We start from the raw sequence: 13845 nt of genomic DNA on the forward strand, positions 1-13845 counted from the left end.
CCTTTGTAGTTGATTTGAGTATTTATAATACTCAGAATAACTCATTTACAATTATTCTCTGAAAAATATTGCTGTTACTGTATGCAATGTTCACTCGATTCTGCTCATTTCATTTTTCATTATTTCATGCAAGTCTTTCCATGTTTTTCTAAAATCAACCTGCTCATCATTTCTTATAGTCACTATACATTATTAAAGAGATGATTAGTAAACATACAGAGAGGAATCACAAGTAGACAAGTATGGTATCATCAAGAACAGGTCATGGCAGGCCAATCTTATTTTCTCTTTTTTTCAAAATTGACCCGAAGAGCATATTAATGGTTCCATGGCCATTTGGATGGAATTCTCTGGATCTTGGAAGAATCTGTACTTGGCCCTGTGCTATTTCACATTTTTAGGGATAGTTTGAACAAAGGGCATGAACAGCCTCTTTATCAAATTATTAGAATATACCAGGCTGATGGGAGGGAGAGAGAGAGAGAGAGAGAGTGCTTAGCTCAGTGCCTGGCACAGAGTAGGCACTCAATAAACATTGATTGGATGTGGATTGGATTGGGTAGCTAACACATTGGGTGACAGAGGCAGGCTCTGAAAAGCTCTCAGTGAACTAGAACTTTGGGCCAAATCTAATAAGACCATTTAATAGACATCTTATACGTGGATTAAACAGTCCACTTCACAAGGACAAGATGAGGAAGATATGGCAAAACTCAAGTCTAACTTAAAAAAGACCTGGGTGGTTTAGAAGGCTTTAGTGAACTGTAAGTGGGCTATGTGGGGATTAAGAAAATTAATACAGCCTTGGGCTTCTTTAAGAGGATCCAAGAATAAAGCAGTGATGGTCCCACCAGATTCTGCCTTGGTTGGACCACATCTAGGGTATTTTGTTCAGTTCTAGATGCCATAATTTAGTAAGGACATTGATAAGCTTTGTGTCATCTCATGTGGCTGGGTGGATAGAGCACTGGCCCTGGATTCAGGAGGACCTGAGTTCAAATCCAGCCTCAGACACATAACACTTACTAGCTGTGTGACCCTGGGCAAGTCACTTAACCCCATTGCCTAGCCAAATTAAAGCCAGTTAAAATCTGGCTTTAGACACCTACTAGCTATGTGACCCTTGACAAGTCACACTTTACCTATGTTTGCCTCAGTTTCCTCAACTGCTAGGTGGTGAAGTGAAAAGAGTGCCAGGGCCTAGAGTCACAGACCTTAGTTCAAATCCAGCCTCGGACACTAGCTGTCTGATCCTGGGCAAGTCACTTTACCCAGTTTGCCTCAGTTCCCTCATCTGTAAAATGATCTGGAGAAGAAAATGGCAGACTACTCCAGTCTCTCTGCCAAGAAAACCCCAAATGGGATCTCAAAGAGTTGCATGTGACTGAAACAGCTCAACAATTGTGAGAGCTCCGGAGATTCAAGTAACTGATAGGCTTTGGAAGAAAGATTAATCTTGTTCTGCCTGGCCCCATAGGTCAGAGCCAGGAGCACTGGGCAGATTTAGACTCTATGTCGGGAAAAGCCTCCTCACAATAAGAGAGGCCGACCTCCATGGCCTGGGCAGCCTCAGGAGGAAGTGGGCCCCCTCCCCCTCACTGAAGTTCTTCAAGAAGAGACTGGATGACTACTAGTCGCGCCTGTAATAAAGGATATCATTGTTGAGTGACAGGTCAGACCAGACGCCTACTGACTCTGAAGTTCCCTCCCCCTCTCCTCCCCTCACCTTAGAGATTTAATCATATGTGTAAACTGTTTCTTTGCTACTTCCCATGTATGTTTATTGTATAACTGGCATTTGGCAAGAGGGAAACCAAGCTTTGGGTGTAAACTTTGGGTCCTCCTTTCCCCATTAATGAATGATCAGCTATCAGAAGTTTAGCTGGAACCTGAAAATCACATTCCCTAAATTTAACAGTATTTAAAGGAGCAGATAAATACAATTCTGCTCTGGTACCACCATTCTTTGAAGAGAGCAGAGCTGCCAAGCTTCTGGCCCCAACCTCCTGCTTCTCTTTCTGGCGGGAATTAAAGTCTCTCTTGGAAAAGGTCGGGGGAGAAGAGGCTAGAGATATCTATACTGCCTCCCTTGGGGCCACACAACACCCTAATGCAACATGTGGAGGATGGCCTCACTGTGTATGGAACACAAGTTACCAGGATGCTCCAGAATTGGAATCGATAGATCTACCCCACCTGTGTGACCTAGGGGGGTAAATCACTTAACCTTTCTGGGCTTCAGTTTTCTTAATCTATAAAATGATGGGGTTGGACCCAGTCAATCTCTAAGATGCTTTTGAGTTCTAAAATCTCAGGTCCTTTGACTGTGGGCAAATACCTTAACTAGAAGAAAGCCTCAACTTCATCTGTAGAATGGGGATAAGAATACTTCCACAACCTCATAGAGAAGCAGTTTGTAAATTTGTTTTTTTCTTTTTGCTAGGCAATGTGGTTAAGTGACTTGCCCAGGGTCACTCAGATAGTAAGTGTCAAGTGTCTCAGCCTGGATTTGCACTCACGTCCTCTTGACTCCAGGGCCGGTGCTCTATCCACTGCACCACCTAGCTGCCCCCAATTTGTAAACTTTCAAACAACATAGATACCTCATATCTGTGTTATTTATAACATGGCAGCTAATAACACTAAGTCGGTCATCATTTATTTGGGATTTCATTGGTTCGGTATAGAAATTCCTACCCAGGAAGATACGCAACTCCGCTGGTCAGTAACACAGGGTCTTAGAGAGTTTCCTGGGGGCACTGAGAAGTTAGGTGACTGACCCAAGGTCATGCAGCTAGTGTCCAGGCCAGCAAAGTGGAATTTGAACCCAAGTCTTCCTGCCTTCAATAGAACATGTGCCTCTCTTGTACTCCTTTCTTAGTGACAGAGCTGTGCTGTCACTGGAAATCTTTAGAATACCAACGGGTTTTTCATTTCTCCTGCAAATAGCTTGTCTGGGCGTAGTTCTCTGTGTGTTTTCTCCCCCATTTGATGGTGAGCTTCTTGAGAGCCAGGGTCCCTTTTGCCTTTCTTGGTATCCCAAATGCTTAGAAGAGTGCCTGACACATAGTAGGAGCTTAGGAAACATTGACTAATGGGCTGACTGCTCATTTTCCTCAGGGAACTTGAAGTCTCTTCTAGGGCACTTTGGGGGTGGGGAGGGGACTGGCTTCATCCCTGCAAATACCAACCTCTAGTTAAGCCTGCCTGGAAGGAGCAGACCTTGGCTTCATTATCTACATTACCTACATTATCTCCCCTCCATGGACTAGGCCAGACTGGGCACTCACTGTTCCTTGCTCCTCCACAGCCTTTGTTCTGGCCTGGCTGTTCTCTCTGCCTGGCATGACCTTCCCTCCCTGCTCCTCTGAGCAATTCCCACCCACCATCCCTCCCTTCCTCCTCCTCCTCCTCCTCCCTCTGGAAATAGTCACATACTCCCTAGAGCCTGGTAAACTATGGTTATCAAATTAGATAAGTGTTTTGTAAGCGTCTGGGTGCTATTGTCATACTTTTCTTATATTTTCCTTTATATTCTATTTATATTCGAGTGCTTTGCATTCATTATTTCATATGTATATATGTATGTATGTATGTATGAATGAATGAATGAATGAATGAATGAATGAATGAACGAATGAATGAATGAATGAACGAATGAATGAATTTGAATGCAGAGCAGAGGCATTTGTGAAGTACTTACTTTGTGCCAAGCACTGTGCTAAAGTGGAAGGTTCCAATAGAAAAAAGTGAGATAGTGCCTGCTCACCAGAAAGGGAAAGGGGGGGGATAAGGGAAAGGGAATAAGCATTATTAAGCACCTACTATGTGCTAGGCACTGTGCTAAACACTTTTACAAATATCTAATCTGATCCTCACAACAACCCTGGAGAGCGATGCTATTATTATCCCCGTTTTACAGCAGAAGAAACTGAGGCAAAGAGGTGATGTGACGTGCCAAGGGTCACACAGCTAGTAAGTATCTGAGGCTGAACCTGAACTCGGGTCTTCTTGACTCCAGGGCCGATGCTCTGTCCACTGCATCAACCAGCTGCCTCTGAGTTCTTAGAGCTCAGACGCTAATTTGGAAACACAACATATAAAAAAAGATCAGCTATAGGATGGATGGGAAAACCCAGAATTCCCCAGGGGGCAGTGGTGGGGGTGATAGCAATTGAAAGGGACGGTGGGGTGCATCAGTAAATCAGGGAATAGTGGCGAGGGGTCAGGAAGGCACAGAGGCAGGACAAACCACAAGGCCTAGAGGATCTCTCCCTAAGTATGCATTTTGCATATGTTCTGGAATGCCCCGTCCTGGCCGCACCCTGGCCTCCCAGTGTCCACAGACCTCTCTTTCTATCTTCCAGCCCTAACCTGGGCTGAAAAAATGACTCGCTGTGATTTTATTCTTGGATTTCTCCATCAGGATTTGCTCTGGTGTGTTTTCTAGAACTGTTTGGAAGAGTAGCCTATGTCTTTCCCCAGAACTCCGTGGAAGAAAGGCATAGTGATTAGAGTGGCTGGCCTTCAAGTCAGGAAGAACTGGGTTCAAACAAATACAGCTTCCTTCCAGCTATAAATCTATAAGGTTATCATTACTAGCTGCCTACTGAACACTTCTGATGGGATTTCCCAAATGTAACATCTCCAAGACAGAACTTTATTTATTTATTTATGTGTGTCTGTGTGTGTGTGTGTGTGTGTGTGTGTGTGTGTGTGTGTGTGTGTGTGTGTGTGAGGCAACTGAGGTTAAGTGACTTGCCCAGGGTCAAATGTCAAGTGTTTGAGGCCGCATTTGCACTCAGGCCCTCCTGACTCCAAGGCCAGAGCTCTAGCCACTGCACCACCTAGCTGTCCCCAAAGACAGAACTTTTTGTCTTTACATCTGAACCCCACACCTCCTCCAAGCTCCCCTGTCTCTGCAGGTACCATCCCCTAGATTTGCAAACTCAGCATCGCCCTCCACTATTCTCCTTCCCTCAGGGAGACCTGAATTCAATTTCTCTCTGCAACACTTGCTTGCTTTGTGACCCTGGGCAAGTCATTTCCTCTCTCTGAGCCTCAGTTTCCTCATCTATGAAATGAGGGCATTGAACCTGATGGCTTTTTTGGTCCTTTCCAGCTCTATAGCTGTAATCTTAGGATAACTCTCTCCTGCATCCATCCCCTTCTCTCCACTGGCCCAGCCCCTACCCTAGGTCAGGCCCTCACCACCTCTTCCCTGGACTATTGAGATCTTGACTCCTACTTGGTCTCCCTGCCTCAGGCCTCTTCTCTCTCCAATCCATCTCCCACTCATCCGCTGATGGTCTGAACATGCCACCTGCAAGATCCAGAAGCCGCAGTGAATCCGTCATCTCTAGGGTGAACACCAACTCTTGTTTGTCACGCTCTAGCTCCACGCTCCCTCTCCACATTGATCGTATGCTACTGTATGCTACAATATGCTACTGGCATGCGAGCCAGGTTCCAGCCCAGGCACTCTAGGGTTACTCAGTCTTTGTGCCTTTGCCTTGGCTGTCCCCCATTCTGAGAATGCTCTCCCTCTTCATCCCTGGCTCTGAGAATCCCAAACTTCTTTCAGAGCTTAACTCAAGCACTTGCAAGTCATGGCATCACCTTCCTGATGCCATGGTCCTCTTCAAGAATAAAGGATAAGGCAGCTGTGTGACTCTGGGCAAGTCACTTAACCCCAAATGCCTCACAAAAAAAAAAAAGAATGAAGGATAAGGGGCAGCTAGGTGGCACAGTGGATAGAACACCAGCCCTGGAGTCAGGAGGACCTGAGTTCAAATCCGGCCTCAGACACATAACTAGCTGTGTGACCCAAATGCCAGTCTCTAGTCCAAGTACTTTGTATACACAGATTGTAAGCTCGTTGAGGGCAGGGACAGTGCCTCTTTTTGTATGCTATGTGCCAAGCATTAAGGATAGAGCAAGGATGAGCTGTTGTTGAGTCCTGTCCGACTCTTCAGGACCCCATTTGGGATTTTCTTGGCAAAGATACTGGAATGGTTTGTCATTTCCTTCTCCAGCTCATTTTACAGATGAAGAAATTGAGGCAAACAGAGTAAAGTGACACGTTCAAGATCACCCAGTTATCGAGTGTCTGAGGGCAGATTTGAACTCAGGAAGATAAGTCTTCCTGACTTCAGGCTAGGACCTCTATCCACTGCGTCACCTAGCTGCCCATATTAATAAATATGTGCACATGTTAATAAACATAACTGACACAGAAGATTTGCAAAATGTTTTTTGTTTTGATTCTCACAACAACCCTGGGTGGTAGGTGCTATTGTCTACATTTTACAGATAAGGAAACTGAGGCAGATAGAGGTGAAGTGACTTGCCCAGGGCCACACAGCTAGTATGTGTCTGAGGCTAGATTTGAACTCAGGTCTTCCTGACTCCAGGACCAGTACTCTACCCACTGTTTCAGCTACTTGCTTCTGATGATCTCATCAGCTTTCATGGATTTAATTATCATCTCTATGCTACTGATTCTCAAATCTACTTATCCAACCCCAACTTCTCACATTGCCAACTGCCTGTTAAGTATCTTGAAATGGATGTTTCATAGGCATCCAAAACTGAACTTACTGCATGCCAGGCACTGTGCTAAGTGCTGGTGATACAAATACAAGCAGAAAGAGAGTCCTTGCCTTCAAGGAGCATCCAGTCTAATAGGGGGAAACAACATGTCAAAGGGAGTTACAAAGGCTGGAGTCTGGTGGGGGTGGAGGAGGGTACCCATCAAAGGGGCATGACAGAGAATTCCTGAGTGTAGCTTGGTAAGAAATGATGAGTTTACCCAAAGTTTTAAAAACGTGTTAAAAATAAAAAAGAAAAGAAAAGAAAAAAGAAAAAAAAGAAAAAGATAAAAAAAGACGAGTTTCTCCTTGCACCTTCCAAATTTCATTTTTGAGCACTTTCTATGCTTCCTGAACTGATTTCCCCTACTTATTTTAGTCCATGAGAGTCTATCCACCCTTCTTCTGAACCACTGAAATCTCTACCAGAATTTAGGATGTGTGTCAGATGATACTGACCTTCATGTACTTCTTTGTTACAAACTTTAGGAGAAATTAGTCCCTTTATCCCAAGGTTCACATCATTTCTACCCCAGCAAACCATTCTCTGTATTTGAGAATCAGATACAGAATAGAATTTCCCCCATAATGAACCCTTTTGAAAGCAAATCTTCTTACATTGTAGTAAGTACATGTATCCAGCTTGGTAGATATATGTAGATGGCATTCTGCCTCCTCTTTCCTTTTCCCAGTTAAAGCCCTTTTGATTAGATTTGTGTAACAATCTCTTGCAAGATACTGGGCAAATACATTCTTACCAATCTTTGGTAGGTTTACTGCATCCCTGACTAAGAGTTTGTCTTTGCTATATTTTAAGAAGTGGTTCAGAAATACAAATCCCCTGCTCAGATTTCATTTTAACCAGCTATTTACTTCCTAGGTCTGTTTTTCTTTTTCTCTGTCCCTTCCCTTCAATAGAAAGCCACAGAGAAACCATTCCCTGTGCCCCTGTGATCCTTAATTTCTTGGTTAAGATTTAATAATCTTCGGCAATTTCTTCTGGCAATATCATTTATACCCACATGAATCAATCATCAGAAGTGGATTTAAGAGTCATCCTTTAAAACAACTCTTCCAAGTTTCTCTCTCTCTCTCTTTCTCTCTTCTCTCTCTCTGTCCAAAAGAAAGTTACAGTAGGTTAATTGAGGGCTCTGATATTACGGTGACAAATAGTAGCCTCAATGGTCCTAAGCAAGGAGTCACCAACCATCACTAGATACTGTGTATTTCTTCCTCTCTAATGTCCCACCTGATAGCATCTGTGGAGTTCCTTTACCATATCTGGGAGGATAAGCATCTCCTTCTTCCACAGAGCATCCCTCTCTTTCCTCTGCAAGAAGGGCTTCACCTGATCCAACCATTCTGGACAGCAATTTGCAACTATGCCCAAAGTGCTATAAAACCATGCATACCCTTGGACCCAGAATACCACTATTAGGTCTGTATCCCAAAGAGATAATAATGATGATGAGGAGGAGGAGGAGGATGATAATGATAAAATGATATATGTATAAAATATGTACAAAAATATTTATAGCACCTCTTTTTGTGGTGGCAAAGAACTGGAAATTGAGGGGATGCCCATCAATTGGGGAATGGCTGAACAAGTTGTGGTATATGAATGTAATGGAATACTACTGTGCTATAAGAAATGATGAGCAGCAAGGCTGGAAAATATGGACTGATGTTGAGTGAAGCGAGCAGAACCAGGAGAATGTTGTACACAGTAACAGCCACGTTGTACGATCACTAACTTTGATAGATTTAGCTCTTCTCAGCAATACAAGGATCTAAGACATCTCCAAAGGCCTTGTGATGGAAAATGTTATCCACATCCAAAGAAAGAACTATGGAGTTTGAATGCAGATCAAAGCATACTTTTTGCTCTTTTTTTTCCCTTCTGTTTTGTTTTGTTTCCTCTTTCTTGTGGTTCCTTCTGTTGGTTCTAATTCTTCCTTACAACATGACTAATGTGAAAATATGTTTAATAGAATGTATATGTAGAGTCTATAACAGATTGTGCACCATCTTGGGGAGGGAGGTGGGGAGGAAGGGGGAGAAAATTTTAAAACTCAAAAGCTTACGGAAGTGATTGTTGATAAATCAAAATAAATTAATAAAATATTTTAAAAAAAGAAAAAGAAATGACAAGCAGGATGGGTTCAGAAAAACCTGGGAAGACTCATGTGAACTGATGCAAAGTAAAGTGAGCAGAACCCCAGGAGATCATTGTACACAGTTACAGCAATATTGTATGAGCAACTATGAATGACTCAGCAATTCTCAGCAATACAATGATCCAGGACAATTCTGAAGGACTTGTGATGAAAAATGCTATCCACATCCAGAGAAAGAACTGATGAAGTCTGAATGCAGATCAAGGCATACTTAAAAACAAAAAACAAAAAACTTTCTTTTTCCTGGGTTGTTTTGTTTGTTTGTTTGTTTTTTGGTCTGCATTTTCTTTTGCAACATGGCTAATATGGAAATGTTTTGCATGTCTGCACATGTATAGCCTACATCAAATTGCTTGCCTTCTCTAGGAGGGGGGAGAAAAGGGAAGGAGAGAATTTGGAACTCAAAATTTAAAAAAATGAATGTTAAAATTTTTTTATGTGTAATTGGAAATAAAACTTTAAAAAATTTTAAAAGAAGAACTTCACATTTATCTCTGGCTTCAAATGTACAGTAGTATCTGGTTTTCCCTTCTTTTCCCAGGTACTCTTCCATCCTCCCATCTCCTGACCCAGGTCAGGATTCTTTCCTTTTTAGACTTTTTTAAAGACTCTTTTTAGACTCTTTTTTCTGCTTTCTCCCGTGTTTGTGAAAGCTCTTCTCCTCCTCCTCCAACTTAAGAACCAAAACAAAAACCATCATTCCTTTATAACCCCTAATAAGGTGAAGTATGTATGGGTCCTTCAGGCCTCTCCACTGTCTCTTCTGAATTTGGAAGCCAGGTATCAGTGACTTGGGTGTGGCAGATAGGGAAACATTAGGCTCTCCATCCAAAGCAGGACAAAATTGACCATGCTCTCCATGCATACTTACAGTGAGATCCTCAGTCCTTGTCTTCCAGAGTGGGTGTTTACAACCTGTGAGCATCTTTATAACCTTCCATCTCATCCTCTAAACCTTTTTCACCTATTAAGCCTTCGGGAATCACACTGAGCTCCCCCTTTGATTTACTATCAGTATCCTTTCTCTTCTTGTCTCCCTTTTGCACATTCCTTTCAGATGTTCACCTGTAGTCCAGGGCTCTGCCCAGTGTTCCCTCTCCCTTTTGAGCATAGTCACCTCATAGAACCATTGCTTCTGGGAAGGGCAGGTCAATGGATTGACTGAATTGATTCATCGGCCCTAGGACTCCCCTGTCTAAAATACTCCGTGGCAACCACTCCCCAATATGTGTTGTATAAGGCTTTTTGAAAGCAGAGACTGTATCATTTCTTCTATTTTTATACCCAGTTCTTAGTAAAGTGTCTGGCACTTGGCAGGCAATAAATGCTTATTCATTCATTTCCTCCTTCCTTCCTTCCTTCATTTCTTCCCTTCCTTCATTTCTTCATTTCTTCCTCAGGTCATTCTCAAACCCTTTCCTCCTTTAGATTGATCTCTTCTTCAACTTTCCCCAGAAACTTCCCAAATTTCTCTCTCCCAATTCACTCTCTGACTTTCAGAAATCCCAAACCCTCCAAATCAAGGGAACCAGTATTGGTTCTGTTGAGAGAGAAGATAATAATAACAGTATCTCTGATACTTCTGGGTTTAAAAGGTACTTTTCTGCCTACAATCAGGGGAGGAAGGAAAAAAAGGCCAAGGTTTCCCACGGCATGCGGGGCCATCTCCAGTTGTCCTGATCTATATCTCGGCCACTGGACCCAGATGGCTATGGAGGAGAAAGTGAGGCTGGTGGCTTTGCACAGCCCTCCCTCATATCCAATTCACTTGCAAGCCATGGCATCATTTTCCTGAGGTCATGGTTCTCTTTGAGAACAAAGGACAAACAATAGCACCCTACTGTGTGTCAGGCACTGTGTAAGGGCTTTACAAATATCATCTCATTTGGTCCTCATATCAACCCTGGGATGTGGGTGCTATTATTACCCCCAGTTTACAAATAATAAGAATAGCTAACATTTACATAGCACCTACTGTGTGTCAGGCACTGTGTAAGGGCTTTACAAATATCATCTCATTTGATCCTCACAGTAATCCTGGGTGATAGGTACTATTTTTATCCTCATTTTGCTGGGGAGGATCTGAGGCAGAGGTTAATCAACTCGTCCAGTGTCACACAGCTTACAGGAGTCTAAGGCAAAAATCAAACTCGGGTCTTCATGATTACATGTCTAAGACTCTATCCACTGTGCCACTGAACTGCCTCTGAGCAGCTAGTACTTTCAAGAATTATTCCCATTTTACAGTTAAGGAAATTGAGGTTCTAAGAGATGACTTGCCCAGGTTTACATAAATAATAAGATGATCAAGTCAGTTCTTCTGGGCCAGAGTTCTTTCTACTGAATTATAGTTTATGCTAGAATGCACTGGGAAGCCCCTTATAGCCACTCTGGTGCCAAAGTGCTTGAAATTCCACCATTAGAGAGTTATTCCTTTAGGTTTAGCATTGCCCTTTCCTGTCTTCTTTAAAAAAATTCAGCTATCCCTGGATAGCATTTATCAAGTACATAGTATGTGCCAAGAAGAGGCAGCTAGGTGGCTCAGTGGATAGACTGCTGGGCCTGGAATCAGGAAGACCTGAGTTCAAATCTCCCTTTAATAGCTGTGTGACCCTGGGCGAGTCCCTTAACCTCTGCTTGCCTTAATCCCCTGAGAAAGAAATGGCAAACTACTTCTGGTATCTTTGCCAAGAAAATCCGAGGTACAGCCCTAGAGTGCATGGGGTCAGGAAGAGTCAGAAACAAGTGAACAACAGTGTAAAATGGTGGGTATACAAAGAAAGGCAAAAGACATTCCCTACTCTCAAGGAATTCACAGAGCAGACAACATGCAAACTATGGACAAATAAGATATAGACAAAATAAAGTGGAGATACTCAACATCGAGAAGGCATTAGCATCAAGGACATTCAACTAACTTTATTCTGAGGAAGAGATTGGTCAATACCTGAAGTTTCTGGGTGGGAAAATGGGATAAAGGGAGTGATGGGTAGATTTGGTGAAATCTCTGGAAACTAGTATTTTCCCAGTCTGCTTTTTTTTTTAAGTGAGGCAATGGGGTTAAGTGACTTGCCCAAGGTCACACAGCTAGTACAAGTCAAGTGTTTGGTCTGAGGCTGGATTTGAACTCGGGTCCTCCTAACTTCAGGGCCGGTGCTCTATCCACTGTGCCACCTAGCTGCCCCTTTTTTAAATTTTTTTAAAGTGAAAAGAGGGGTAGAAAAAGTAAGGCCTGGAATCCAGAGGCATATACCAGGCCAGTCTGCCCTTAGGCTAACTGACGATCAGCCCTCAGAGATTTGTGTCTTTGAATGTTTTATTCATTGGAAAAGGAAGGAGAGAGGTTTAGCTATTTTAAAATTAAAATTGCTTTTTATATTATGTATATGTGTATATATATATATATATGTATATATATATATACATATATATATATATATACATATATATATATATATTTTAAAGAGCGGGCTTTAGGCTGAGGCCCAAGGGACCCAACACAGAACCAAGGAAGCAGTTGGGTTTAATTCAATCAACATTTATTAAATGCTTACTATGTGCCAGGCACCCATACTAGGCATTGTGGGTAAAAATGTGATAGTTCCTATTGTCAGCAAAGAACTTACCGTCTAGTTGGGGTTAGGGGATGGTCCAAGTGCCCAGATCAATCAAATGAGTATAAATGAAATTCATCAAACTGGTATCTGGAATCCTGTCTCAGAGAAGCTGGAAGAATAATAATTTAACAATAACTGGCATTTATACAATGGTTTAAGGTTTGCCAAGTGTTTTAATTTATTTGCCTCATGTCATTTGAGCCTCAAAACCACTCTGTGAAGTAGGCACTACAAGGGTGATTATCCCAATCTTACTGAAGAAGAGACTGAGGTTCAGAGAAATGAAGTGAGCTTCCCATTGTCACCCAGCTAGTAAGCATAGGAAGCAGGATTTGAACCCACGTGTTTCTCTTCCAAGGTCATTGCTCTTTCCACTAGACCAGGTTGCCTGAAAATTAGTCATATAAAGCTGATTTCAATTGTTTATTTTGGCATTTTAATTATTAGACAGTATTGCCTAATGGATAGAGAGCTGGCCTTGGAATCAAGAGCTCAGTTCAAGGGCCCCCCCTGACACCTACTGGCTGTCTGACTGGGCAAGTCACTTAACCTCTTATTGCCATAGGGAACTAAGACTCCAAGTTACAGAGAAGGTGCCCACCTGTTATGGTGGAGGGAGCATCTTCACCTGGGAGTTCCCAGCATGGAATAATCACGGGGCCAGCCCCAATCCCTATTCCTAATTAGGGGGGAAAAAAACACCCAGTGGGAGTGATCAGGTTGATTTGGAAGGGGAGAGGGTGCTGTTTACAAAGTTTAATTGTAAATTTCACTCAGTAATTTTTCATCTGTCTGCACAGTGCCCCACTTCCTACCCCCATCCCTTCGAAAACATAGTAGGGAAAAAAGTGGGAGAACAGGGGGAAATTAATCATACCCACTCTCCATTTTATCTTGTGCCCGTGGAAAGAATGTTGAGTTTGGGGTCAGATGACCTGAGTTCTAATCCAGCAGCTACCGTGTTTCCTTGGGCCAGGCATTTCATCTCCTTAGGCCTCGATTTCAGAGAGACCACGTTTTTGCCTTTCTCTGTAACCCCAGGATTTAGCACGGTGCCTGGCAGACAATAACCATTTAATAAAATGTCTGTGGATTGTTCTGTAAAAGGAGAGTGTTGGACTACATGGCCTATGTGGGCCCTTCCACCCTCTAGATCATTGCTCCCATGATTTCCAACCTGTATTGTATACTCTTTGCCAAGTCACTCTCGGAGCCTCAGTTTCCCTTTCTGTAGGGAAGGGGGTTGGACTAGTTGGCCTTTAAGGCCCCTTGAAGCTCTTAAGTTAGGATCTTCTACATTTTTTTCCGGTGTGGGTTTTTTAAAGAGTTAAAATAGCTATAAAGGAATAAAATGCTAATTCTTTCTTCACTGAAAAAAAAATAATAAATTGAAATTTAAAAAAAAAAGCCCCGCCACCCTCTGACCCTCGTGGCCCCTCCCTCCCCACCCTGCGCAGGAGC

Source organism: Phascolarctos cinereus, unplaced genomic scaffold, assembly GCF_003287225.1.
Source record: "Phascolarctos cinereus isolate Bilbo 61053 unplaced genomic scaffold, phaCin_HiC Scaffold_4;HRSCAF=312, whole genome shotgun sequence".
Lineage (NCBI taxonomy): Eukaryota > Metazoa > Chordata > Mammalia > Diprotodontia > Phascolarctidae > Phascolarctos > Phascolarctos cinereus.